Consider the following 13104-nt stretch of genomic DNA (forward strand, 5'->3'; position numbering starts at 1 on the left):
CCTTAGACTAATGCAGGTTAGCCTACATCCTAGTTTACTAGGCTTGTCCTAGGGAAAGAGTGGGTGACTAGTGTAACTAGACCTATGGCACGGTTGCTATACATAGCAAGCGTCTGTGATGAGGCTGGACTCCTGACTCTAGGACTCCCTAAAACCTAAGACTCCCTAAAACTTAGGACACGACACCAGTGTTCCTAAATTGGGCTCTAAGGGTTCCTAAAGGAATTTTGAATCCACCGGCTCTTGGGAATCTCGAATTCTTTTGGGCTTGTGGAAACTTTTAAAGTTTTCTTGAAGCTTTTATTATCTGAAGGTATTTAGTGTGTTTGGTAGCTTTTAAAGTTGTTTATTTAGAAGGTTTTAGTTTCACTTGAAATTTTTAGTGGTCTTTTGGTTAATGGCTTTTAACGGATTTTTATCAGTGGATTTTAAATGGGTGAATTTTAGTTTTGTTAATTTTAGGTTGGATGTACTTTAGATTAATGTCTTTCGATTTTGGTTTGGAAAATGACGTTAACACAACCAAGTTTTGACAATTGCACAAATTCGACAAACCATTGACCATTAAAAGATCTAACAAATGCAGCCCACTAAAACTGTCGTAACTCTTTTAACAGCTTGGCCAAATTCAACGTACAAACATGCGTTGGAAAGATCTTTTATAGGGCTACAACTTTGTAGTTCTCCATTGTTTGTAAATCTGTGATTTAGAGGTTCGAATTTGTGTTGCAAACAAAAGGACAGCAACATTAAACTGGAAATGCCTAAAGGTGTGCCGCAACCATTTTGGACTTAACTTTTTAACCGCTCGCCGTCTGATCTAGCACGAATACTCGTTGGAAACGGAACGAAAATATCTACGACTTTGTAGTTAACCATTTCCCACGATTCTGTTGTTTAGAGGTCGAAAAATCTGTTTAAAGTCTAACAGCTAGCACTATGACGGGAATGATATTGGCACCCCCATGTTTTCTTTTGATAGTTCTTATTTTTTTAGTGATTAAAAGACGGTGAATATGAAAAATGGCTTGAATAGGCCTGAGATTAGATTCAAATGGGATGTTTGAAAAAGGGGTTGTTTTTATCTACTTGGCAAGGTGGGGTATGGATATTGGGTTCTTGAGATTGAGTGGGGCTGTTGTTATCAAATTGGAGTGGGGGCTGTTGTTATCAATTGAAAGATGGAGGTTTTGTAAGCCAAATTAAATGGGTTTTGATAATTCATGTAAAATTCAAGTTTTCTTTCTTGTAAATGTTCAAAATTTTTAATGAATTGTTTTCCCAAAACAAATCCGAAATTCCTAAAAAAAAGCTAATGATTTTAAAATCCCACTCTAATAGGTTCTAATGACCCTAACACATTAATTATATTTAGCATAAGTGAGAACATGACAAAGGCCAAACCGGTACGAAATTAAACATGACAGTAACCAAAATATACGCAAAACAACACTCAATCATACAAATATAGAAAAGAAAATAAAATTCCAAAAGGCATACCTTTTTGTAAACGATATTCCATGCAAACTTATGGAGAAGAGGGATTCGGTCTAGAGAAAGGGCTTGAATTTTCTAAGAGAGGGGTTCTCCCCTTCTTCTCCTCCTTTTTTTCTTTGGATGGTGGGATGAGAGGGTATTTATAGGAGAATGGGATAGGAGGTTAGGTGAGGTTAGGTGAGGTTAGGTAAGGTTAGGTGAGGTTAGGTGGTTAGGTGAGGTTAGGTGAGGTTAGGTGAGGTTTGGATGGTTAGGATGAGAGGAGAGGTTAGGTGAGGTTAGGTGAGGTTTGGGTGGTTAGGATGAGAGGAGAGGTTAGGTGATTTTGGATGGTTAGACCCAGGTCAAGATCTGCCATTGATCTAACGATTTACGGAAATCGGGTCTCGGAATGGAATCAGGGTCCGGGCTATGAAGTGACCCTAGCTTATTTTGTCCCGATTGATGATCCGTAAAGTCAGATCAAGATATTAATGACCTAAAACATATAAATCAATGATAGAGGGGGTTCTCACATGGATTTAACACACTAAATTCACCAATCAGGGTATTTTTCAATTTTTCGGATCTAATCATCTCACCAGGTACATCTCTTTATCATTTTGTTTTTTTCAAAAAATTTGAGGATGCATACTTTACCAATGAAATTCTACGGATCAATATATTAGGTTATTGTTTGGTTAAAGTAAGGCAAAATGTGGGTGTCTACAGATGCCCCTCTTTGGTAGAGACGACGTACTCATCGAATACCAAAGTCAAAATGACAGAACCATTTTGCGTAGCTTTAATCGACAAAGAACCCCCTAAACACAATGCAACCTAATATAATGCAAGACCTTAGATGAAATCCTAGAATTGGAATGCAATAAAACAAACCCGCTGCGGTGCCGCTGGCAACGAGAGAAATGGGATACCATTTTCAAATGGATTTTCGGAGGGAAAGGAATATCGCTTTTGAACAGCTTCAGAGGAAATGAGACGTCATTTTCAAATGGTCTCAGAGAGAATAATGGATGACTTTTGAAAGATTCTTAATGAAAACGCAGCATCATTTTTGAATGGGCTTGGGCAAGATGAAATACCGTATTTATACGGATTCGAAGGAAATGAGACATCATAGTTGTATGATGTTCAAAGGGGATAAGAGACCATAGTTGTATGGACTCGAAGAGAATGAAATACCGTATTTGTACGGATTCCAAGGAAATGAGACATCATAGTTGTATGATGTTCAAAGGGGATAAGAGATCATAGTTGTATGGACTCGAAGAGAATGAAATACCGTATTTGTACGGATTCCAAGGAAATGAGACATCATAGTTGTATGATGTTCAAAGAGGATAAGAGACCATAGTTGTATGGACTCAAAGAAAATGAAATACCGTATTTGTATGGATTCCAAGGAAATGAGACATCATAGTTGTATGATGTTCAAAGGGGATAAGAGACCATAGTTGTATGGAATCGAAGAGAATGAAATATCGTATTTTTACGGATTCCAAGAAAATGAGACATCATAGATGTATGATGTTCAAAGAGGATAAGAGACCATAGTTGTATGGACTCGAAGAAAAGAGGCACCGTTCTCAAACGGGCTCGAAGAATTTAGAGATTTTTCGTAGGATTGGATTTTATTTTATTATTTTTTTTTGAATCGGGGATTGGATTTGATAAATTTTTTTTATTTTTTATTATTTTTATTATTTTTTTTTAATTTTATTTTTGGGAAATGAAACATCATAGTTGTATGATGTTCAAAGGGGATAAGAGACCATAGTTGTATGGACTCGAATAGAATGAAATACCGTATTTGTACGGATTCCAAGGAAATGAGACATCATAGTTGTATGATGTTCAAAGGGTATAAGAGACCATAGTTGTATGGACTAGGAGAGAATGAAATACCGTATTTGTACGGATTCCAAGGGAATGAGACATCATAGTTGTATGATGTTCAAAGGGGATAAGAGACCATAGTTGTATGGACTCGAAGAGAATGAAATACCGTATTTGTACGGATTCAAGGAAAGGAGACATCATAGTTGTATGATGTTCAAAGGGGATAAGAGACCATAGTTGTATGGACTCGAAGAGAATGAAATACCGTATTTGTACGGATTCCAAGGGAATGAGACATGTACGGATTCCAAGGGAATGAGACATCATAATTGTATGATGTTCAAAGAGGATAAGAGACCATAGTTGTATGGACTCAAAGAAAAGAGAGACCGTTCTCAAATGGGCTTGAAGAATTTAGAGATTTTTCATGAGCTTGAATTTGATGTAAGATTAGATTTTTTTTGTTTTTTGAAATCCTTGCATGCGGATTAACTTAGCTCTGGAACGATTGCAGGGGGTTAGATACACCAGGCATCTTTTACCGAGACAGCTGTAACATTTGACTAACTGGACAATGATCGACTCTTTCTAAAGAGAAAACTTAGATAAAAGGCACTACTCAAAGGACTGAGGAGCTCTGAATGAGTGAACTTAGAATAACAAAGATTGACTGACTACACTGACAGACACAGTGATGCTTCTGACTTAGTTAATATTTTGTTTGGTAAGTCTATCCTTCCGAGGAATAGTTTTTCAATTGGTAAACACTGGACCTTTTCCTTAAAACAGTAATGCCTCAAGGATTTAATTACGACCCCTAAGATTGCTTAGCTTCAATGCCCCCAGTTTTGAGGATGTTACTTGAATTTGTTTGAACTTCAGTTAATCTTCAGTCTTGATACCGGCTGTAGCCTTCTTATACTGATTCTCTTACCGTGACCAAGTCACCTCTTCGGGGTTTTTAACTTGGCGGACCGTGCTAGCCTTAACTTTTGCCTGAACCACCTTTCTAGGTTTTTGATCCAGCAGGCTATCTCCTTAGCTTCTGCCTAAGCCGCCCTTTCGGGTTTTCAACTTAGCAGGGGAATGATCTTAAATTTTGCCTAGACCGCCCTTTCAGGTTTTCAGTCTAGCAGATCTTCAAACTCCGCTCTTTTTCTTATTCATCATTTTTTTTTATTGTGTCTCGGGATCTAGCTCATTAGTTCTGAACACTAGAAGGACTTTTATAGGTAGGATAGGGCTTTTCAAAGAATGGCTTAAGGCTCAACAAAGATTTCGACCGAACCTGTGAACAGGTCGCCTACATATCCCAAGGTAGGAATCAGGTCGTGTGTAGCTCAGGGCGAATGCCCCTAGTTTGAAGATAAATTGTTTGAAGGTTAATTGATTTTTTCCTTTTTTTTCTTTCTTTCTGGAATAATTGACCTCTCTTCTACTGGAACTTGTCCCTCTTTTTTTTTTTGAAATGATTGAATTTCTTTTCCTTTTTGAATCGACCGAACTCGGTTCAACCGAGTTGCCTACGTACCCCAGTATAGGGATCAGGTCTCGCGTAGTTTGGGGAAATGCCCCTGGTTTGATGGGTTTTCAAGAAAATTTTATTCAGGCTCGAAGGGTTTGCAAACCGGTATTCTTTTGACATTGGTTCTGATTTTGGGATTTATTCGGCCAAAGGGGGCCTTCCGATGTTCAGATTGGCTAGAGTCCGTCTGGTACTGATTATTTTTTTCTTTTTTGTTTTTTTTTTTTTGTTTTTTTTTTTTTACGGAGTTTGACGGCATTTCCAGGTAAGAGATAATGGATCTTCTTCTTCCAAGATTCTAAAGTGTGCTTTCGACTTTCATAGAGCGAAACTTGTTCTTTGACATCCTCCATCTATGGATTCGTTCTGATGATCACTTTTCAATGCTTGCTCTTGAACTTCTTATCTTGAATTTGTTGGCTTTATGTTATGAATTTGAGAACCAAGGTCATTAATTGGAAATATGAAAGTTGTTTCCACTCTATGCCCCTTGTATAGCATATATCTTCTCACTTTCTTCATTTTCTTTGAGCTTTCCAACTATGTCTTGCCCCTGGTATCGGTTGTAGCTTTTCTAGACAATCATCTTATTCTTGAAATAATTTTATCAATTCTTCACACTCTTCAGAGGGTAATGTATTTTCAATCGGCATTTACTGAATCAAAGTTTCAGTGCCAGCGTTTACCACTTCAATTTCATTTTTGAAAAGCTGGGATTGGCGCTCCTCCTCTTGTTCAAGTAATTGCTGTGACTCAAGTGGAGTTTAGTCAATTTTGTCCTCATTTGAGGAGGGAGTCTTATTTAAGATCAGAAGCACACTTAAGAAACAGACACAAGTGAACTATTTGACTTGAAATTTTTATTTAAAGAAAAAGCTATTACATCTGACGACCTATCCTCTCAGGATTCACAACTCTAAATAAAAAAGAGAGATAACTTGCCTGGACTAGGCATTGACCTTGAAATGTAAGACCGGACTCAACAATTGTACTGACCATGATGACTGATTCGCATTGGGGAATGCCCCTAGTTCAAGGATTATGAGAGTAAACTCCGAAGGACTTAGCAAAATATTCTTGAAAAATGTTGCCCTTAGAGTAAGAAAGGACCAAGGGTACAATTAAGATTGGATCATCTGGACCAGGCATGATCAGATCATGAGATTGCATAATCGAAAGATTGTGAGATTCTGCTCCTGCCAGTTAGGGGATGGCATGAAGATACGATCGAATTGTATGACAGAAGAATGAAAGACGCACGATCAAGAGATTAGATGAGATAGCATAAGATTGCTTTCAACAGATAGATCATGAATGACTAATCCTATGAGATCTTTGGAAATGATGGGATTTATATCCTAACCCCAAAGGGAAAGTTTTTAATCTTCACACATTTTAACAGTGTTACCTGAAGGCATCAACCCTAATCCTAATCTAGCGTAGTGGAGAGAGGATCTCGACTCATGACTTTGTTCGTGTATCTAAGGACCGATCGTAGCCATTGGAAGATGGACCACGGCCTAATCTAGACACAAATGGGTAGGATATCCTAAACTAGGCTCACACACGTGATGCACATGTGTTCGTATACTACATGCATGTGTGGGTTAATCTAGGGGTAAGGCCAAGAGTTCCCTTAGCGCGAATCCCTGTTCGATATACTGTACCAGTGTCCGGCGTATCAGTACGTGAACAAGAGATCCCTTTACGTACCATAAAGGTACCAGGCTAAGGGTGGAATGCTTCTCTAGCACAGAGGCACCAGGTGATGAAATCCCAGTCAACCATGCTAGATAACACTCCGGGTTCCTAAAATAGGACGTGTGTGCACGTGAGATGCAAGGGTTTAGATGCAAGTGATGTAAGTGTGTGCAATAAGTTCGCGCGATCTATGATGCCTTCAGGTTTTGTTAGATTAAGTTCAAGTAAAAGGTGATGAGAAAATAAAACAAGACAAATTAATCTGACAAGTATAGAGTTTTTATGAGCCAGTTAAATTAAATTCAAATGAATTATCTTTTGGAATTTTAATGAAGTTAGGTGATCCCCAGCAGAGTCGCCAGACTGTGGTACCCGATCCCGCGAGAGGGGTGGGGCGCGAGCCGCCGCGCTCTCTCTCTTGGTCTCTCGTACCCACGCGATTGGCGTGTGCATTTAATTATTGATTTGAATTCGTCTTTCATGTGAACTTGGGATCACTAAGGCAATCCGAATTCCACACGAAAGAGACTGACAGAGTCGCCACCTAGATGTGGGATCTAGGACCCGAAATTAACCAGAAATCTAGACTCGCTACCTGGTTACGAGAATGGAAGGTATGGAGAGTTATCCGCCACATGCACCATTCCTGCCCGATAATCGGTCTTCGATTCCAAAAGCTAACTCTTTTAAATTTATTTTAAATGGCTCATTCAACTCTATGTTAATGTGCGAACTAAGTGACATGCATCATATGATCTAATTTCAATGAGAATCCTAAATGTGTATCTTGATTTATTAATTTGTCTGGATTCAATCTAAGTGAAAGTTCTCCTAGAATTCTAATTTCATGGAAAGTCCTAAGTGATTTGATTAAGTATTTACAAGAAAATTAATATACAAAACACCACAATTTGTTGTGGTGCCGACTCGCGGGTGGTATGCCATCAGACATCCAAGCTGCCTACGTACCCAAGCCTCACTGGGATCAGAGTCGACGTAGTTCGGTGCACCTAAGCTAAGCTACTTATGCCTAACTCAACTAGGACACCGATCTAGACTGGATTGACTGTTTCAACAGTTTTAAGAGAAGTTATTTAATTCAAGTTGAGGATTTTATTATCCTAGGATTTCATCTAAGATGTTATATGATTCTTATCTAAATGCAAGTTCTCCCTTAGACTAATGCAGGTTAGCCTACATCCTAGTTTACTAGGCTTGTCCTAGGGAAAGAGTGGGTGACTAGTGTAACTAGACCTATGGCACGGTTGCTATACATAGCAAGCGTCTGTGATGAGGCTGGACTCCTGACTCTAGGACTCCCTAAAACCTAAGACTCCCTAAAACTTAGGACACGACACCAGTGTTCCTAAATTGGGCTCTAAGGGTTCCTAAAGGAATTTTGAATCCACCGGCTCTTGGGAATCTCGAATTCTTTTGGGCTTGTGGAAACTTTTAAAGTTTTCTTGAAGCTTTTATTATCTGAAGGTATTTAGTGTGTTTGGTAGCTTTTAAAGTTGTTTATTTAGAAGGTTTTAGTTTCACTTGAAATTTTTAGTGGTCTTTTGGTTAATGGCTTTTAACGGATTTTTATCAGTGGATTTTAAATGGGTGAATTTTAGTTTTGTTAATTTTAGGTTGGATGTACTTTAGATTAATGTCTTTCGATTTTGGTTTGGAAAATGACGTTAACACAACCAAGTTTTGACAATTGCACAAATTCGACAAACCATTGACCATTAAAAGATCTAACAAATGCAGCCCACTAAAACTGTCGTAACTCTTTTAACAGCTTGGCCAAATTCAACGTACAAACATGCGTTGGAAAGATCTTTTATAGGGCTACAACTTTGTAGTTCTCCATTGTTTGTAAATCTGTGATTTAGAGGTTCGAATTTGTGTTGCAAACAAAAGGACAGCAACATTAAACTGGAAATGCCTAAAGGTGTGCCGCAACCATTTTGGACTTAACTTTTTAACCGCTCGCCGTCTGATCTAGCACGAATACTCGTTGGAAACGGAACGAAAATATCTACGACTTTGTAGTTAACCATTTCCCACGATTCTGTTGTTTAGAGGTCGAAAAATCTGTTTAAAGTCTAACAGCTAGCACTATGACGGGAATGATATTGGCACCCCCATGTTTTCTTTTGATAGTTCTTATTTTTTTAGTGATTAAAAGACGGTGAATATGAAAAATGGCTTGAATAGGCCTGAGATTAGATTCAAATGGGATGTTTGAAAAAGGGGTTGTTTTTATCTACTTGGCAAGGTGGGGTATGGATATTGGGTTCTTGAGATTGAGTGGGGCTGTTGTTATCAAATTGGAGTGGGGGCTGTTGTTATCAATTGAAAGATGGAGGTTTTGTAAGCCAAATTAAATGGGTTTTGATAATTCATGTAAAATTCAAGTTTTCTTTCTTGTAAATGTTCAAAATTTTTAATGAATTGTTTTCCCAAAACAAATCCGAAATTCCTAAAAAAAAGCTAATGATTTTAAAATCCCACTCTAATAGGTTCTAATGACCCTAACACATTAATTATATTTAGCATAAGTGAGAACATGACAAAGGCCAAACCGGTACGAAATTAAACATGACAGTAACCAAAATATACGCAAAACAACACTCAATCATACAAATATAGAAAAGAAAATAAAATTCCAAAAGGCATACCTTTTTGTAAACGATATTCCATGCAAACTTATGGAGAAGAGGGATTCGGTCTAGAGAAAGGGCTTGAATTTTCTAAGAGAGGGGTTCTCCCCTTCTTCTCCTCCTTTTTTTCTTTGGATGGTGGGATGAGAGGGTATTTATAGGAGAATGGGATAGGAGGTTAGGTGAGGTTAGGTGAGGTTAGGTAAGGTTAGGTGAGGTTAGGTGGTTAGGTGAGGTTAGGTGAGGTTAGGTGAGGTTTGGATGGTTAGGATGAGAGGAGAGGTTAGGTGAGGTTAGGTGAGGTTTGGGTGGTTAGGATGAGAGGAGAGGTTAGGTGATTTTGGATGGTTAGACCCAGGTCAAGATCTGCCATTGATCTAACGATTTACGGAAATCGGGTCTCGGAATGGAATCAGGGTCCGGGCTATGAAGTGACCCTAGCTTATTTTGTCCCGATTGATGATCCGTAAAGTCAGATCAAGATATTAATGACCTAAAACATATAAATCAATGATAGAGGGGGTTCTCACATGGATTTAACACACTAAATTCACCAATCAGGGTATTTTTCAATTTTTCGGATCTAATCATCTCACCAGGTACATCTCTTTATCATTTTGTTTTTTTCAAAAAATTTGAGGATGCATACTTTACCAATGAAATTCTACGGATCAATATATTAGGTTATTGTTTGGTTAAAGTAAGGCAAAATGTGGGTGTCTACAGGTAGAAATGGTGATATGGTTTGGAAGTGGAGGGTAATGAAATGGGTTTCAACAGGGGTGGAGGTGGGTTTGGGGATTTGGAGAAGACGATGGTGGTGGGGGTGGAAATCGGGGTTGGAACTGATTGGAGGTGGAGGAGATGAAGGTTAGGTGAAGAAATAAAAGCAGAAAATGTGCGGAGGAAGAGGGGATTGGCCGGCGAGTGGAGCTCAAGCTCCCTCTGCAATTTCTCCTCTCTCTCCGTTGATTTCAGCTAGGGCTTTTCTCTCTGCAGATATGAGGGTTACAGCTTGTAGAGGTTGAAGATGGAAGTGGTGGTGGTGGTGGTGGTGGTGATTGATTTTAATGGAGGTGGGGTTTGAATAGATGGAAGATGATCGGCCGGAGGAAGAAGGTGGCGATTGGGGTTGAAGATGATCGGCGGCAAGGTAGAGGTGGAGGTGGTGGATTCGGCGGAAGTGGAATGGGGTTTGGGATGGAGAGATGGGCGGAGGTGACAGAGGTGGCCGGCCGGAGATGGTGCTTGAGAAGAAGATCCCCAAAATCCATTTCTCCCTCTCTGGTTTTTGCCTCACGAGAAAAAATAAATCTTGATCCCTCTGCAAATGGGGGGTTTTCTTCTTAATTTCTGAAAATCTCAAAATCTCAGATCCAGATCTGAGATTTTCTCTCAAAATCTCAGATCCAGATCTGAGATTTTCCTTCTTCTTCTTCTCCCCTCTCTCTCTGTTTTCTGTTTCAACGAGAACGAGATCCTCCTCTCTTCTAAAAAAAAATGATATATTTGCCTCCCTTTTTCCGTGGACAACCCCCGACTTGGCTAATCCATCCCCCTTCCGGATTCGCATCATGCTCATTGCTTCGGTTTGCTGGCTAAGTGAATGAGCTTGGATCTCGACGAAATTTTGAAAGGGAACTGGTGGGACTCTAACCTAACTTGTGACGCAATTTGGGATCCTAACTTGGTGATTGGATAGGGTCTTGCACAAACACAGCGAACTTGGGTCCGGTCAAAATTGGGTGTCTACACTTACCCTTAGGGAGTGTACCTTGGTTTAATAGAGAGGTACCCAAAGGAGGCATACAGTGTCTCATTTACAGAACTTCCCCTACTTGTACCTCAATTTGTAACCCCTCTTTAGTGTCGTTTGGTTTAGAGGTTTATCCTTAGAGACTAGCTTAGTCTTGTTCGAGTTTGATTGGTTAGAGATCTTATGTTTTCTCTTTTATTTTGGATTTTAGTTACTTGTTTGTGGTTTAGTTCAGGTGTCTTTGACACTAGTTTGCTTGTTCGGGGTTACCCCGTAGCTTTAGGGTTTTGCCCTAGTTTGTCGCTTTGTGTGTTCCCTTTGGGTCTTTGACCAAAAGAGTTAAAACATTTTAAAAATCTAAAAAACACTTGAACACTTTAAAATTCAAAACAAAAAGACATTTGAAATATCTTAAAATTCAAAAACATATGAAAACTTAAAAAAAAAAAAATATATATATATATATATATATATATATATATATATATCAAAAGCTTTAAATCATTTGGAGTGTTAAGCTTTTTAGTGGTAATTAGGAGAGTTCGTTTCTGAACTACGTTGGCTTGATCCTCTTTCACGAGGTACGTAGTGCAGCTTGGGATCCACATCCCAGGTCCGGCCAAACTTTTAAAAATAAATTTGTCAAACCTTCAAAAAAATATAAAGCTTCTTCAAAACCTTTTCAAAAGATCTTTCCCTAGAGTTAGGAGTCTGTCTTAGCTGTTTGGGGTGTTTTAGAGTTAGGATGCTGTCCTGATTTATATTGATATGGTGCGTCCTGTCGTGTGAGTGTCCTTAGAGTTAGGAGGCCTCGAGTCGATCGGTTAGACATTTAGTCGAACCGATGGCTAGACTAGGAAGCATATAGTCAGCCCATGATTTTCATTAGGTTGCACAGCCTAAATACACATAGGATGTAGGGCCCACCTGCATTAGCTTAAGGCTAACCAATTTGCATTAGTTAGGGCATATAAAGAGTCCTAAAACTTACAATTCACACGAACTTAAGCAATTGTGTAAAAAGCTTTAAAAATCAGTCGAGTCTAGTGGATCGAGTCTAGGATAGCGGTTCTAGATGGTTAGGCATCGTAGTTTAGAATAGGTCATCGAACTACGTTGACTCCGGTTCTTCCCGAGGCCGGGATACGTAGCGCAGCTAGGGTGGATGGCCATTCTGATCCGAGTCAAGCTTCATTAGAGTTTTAGGATTTGTCTTGTCCTGTCATGTATAGAATTGATTTGTGTTTTATGTTTTGATGTGTTTTCTTACTTTCTTGTACTGATACTATACCTTTAGCTGTAGCTTGCACGTGTATGTCCACCAGAACTTAGACACCCATTAGGTATGTCACTTATAATCTAGCAATGCTTAGGTGACACTTCTTTCATTATTTTGTGTGCGCTTATTATTTTATCCTCAGGAAATGCATGTTTAGGTAGACGACTCCTGAGGATTGTTCCCATTTCATATGATTTTCGCCCGAAACTCTTTGAGGTTAATAATAAATGGCATAAGAGACCAAGTGCTTGCACTCGGACGAATTGGGGGTGCTCTTCGGACCTTCTCCATTCGTAATCAGGCACGAACCTATTCATTTCTGGTTATCCATGGTATACAGAGCATATTTGTTTAAGGATCCATGGCCGTATACCATGGATGGCGACTCTGAGTTTGTTTAGGTACGTTTCGAATCCGGACTTGTTCCCGAATCGAGAGGTATCTCTTTTATATCGCCACTCGTGCTATGCTATGAGGATGGCATCTGTTTCGAGAGTTCCTTGGTATAGCTCTCCACACACGTGGATGATCCAGAGGGTGTTAGGGACTCGTTTCCTCACCGTCCTCGGATCGGGGTCCACAGGCTGGCGACTCTGCTGGGGAGTTCCTGGAACATTGCCTAACTCTGTTAAAATGCCATTTGTTACTAACTTTGAAGATTTTGGGCTAAAATCATTATAAATGGGAATTTAATCGATTAGAATCCAGGGGCACTAAATAGGTGTTTAAAACAAGGGATTCACACACTGCACAGCATACATCATTTTGTTTTTTTTTTTTTTTTTGATTTTGTTATTATTGGCTCCATGGGATAGATATAGTACATGCCAGATAGGATGTCATTACCCTGATG

General features: G+C 39.1%; 1 long non-coding RNA gene across 2 annotated transcripts in view; it reads right to left on the bottom strand.

The window, feature by feature from the left end:
- LOC143852523 (uncharacterized) overlaps window positions 1-9891 on the bottom strand; it is a 34910-nt gene extending 25019 nt beyond the window's left edge. For both annotated transcript variants that reach the window (XR_013236784.1, XR_013236785.1), the window contains exons 1-2: window positions 9235-9891; window positions 1501-6057 (exon numbers count right to left, since the gene is read on the bottom strand). This is a non-coding gene — a long non-coding RNA (uncharacterized LOC143852523). The remainder of the gene's footprint in view (window positions 1-1500; window positions 6058-9234) is intronic.
- Between the last annotated feature and the right edge of the window lie 3213 nt (window positions 9892-13104).

Source organism: Tasmannia lanceolata, unplaced genomic scaffold, assembly GCF_043159265.1.
Source record: "Tasmannia lanceolata isolate RefF3 unplaced genomic scaffold, GAP_Taslan_0.1 ptg000019l, whole genome shotgun sequence".
In the NCBI taxonomy this organism is placed as follows: Eukaryota; Viridiplantae; Streptophyta; class Magnoliopsida; order Canellales; family Winteraceae; genus Tasmannia; species Tasmannia lanceolata.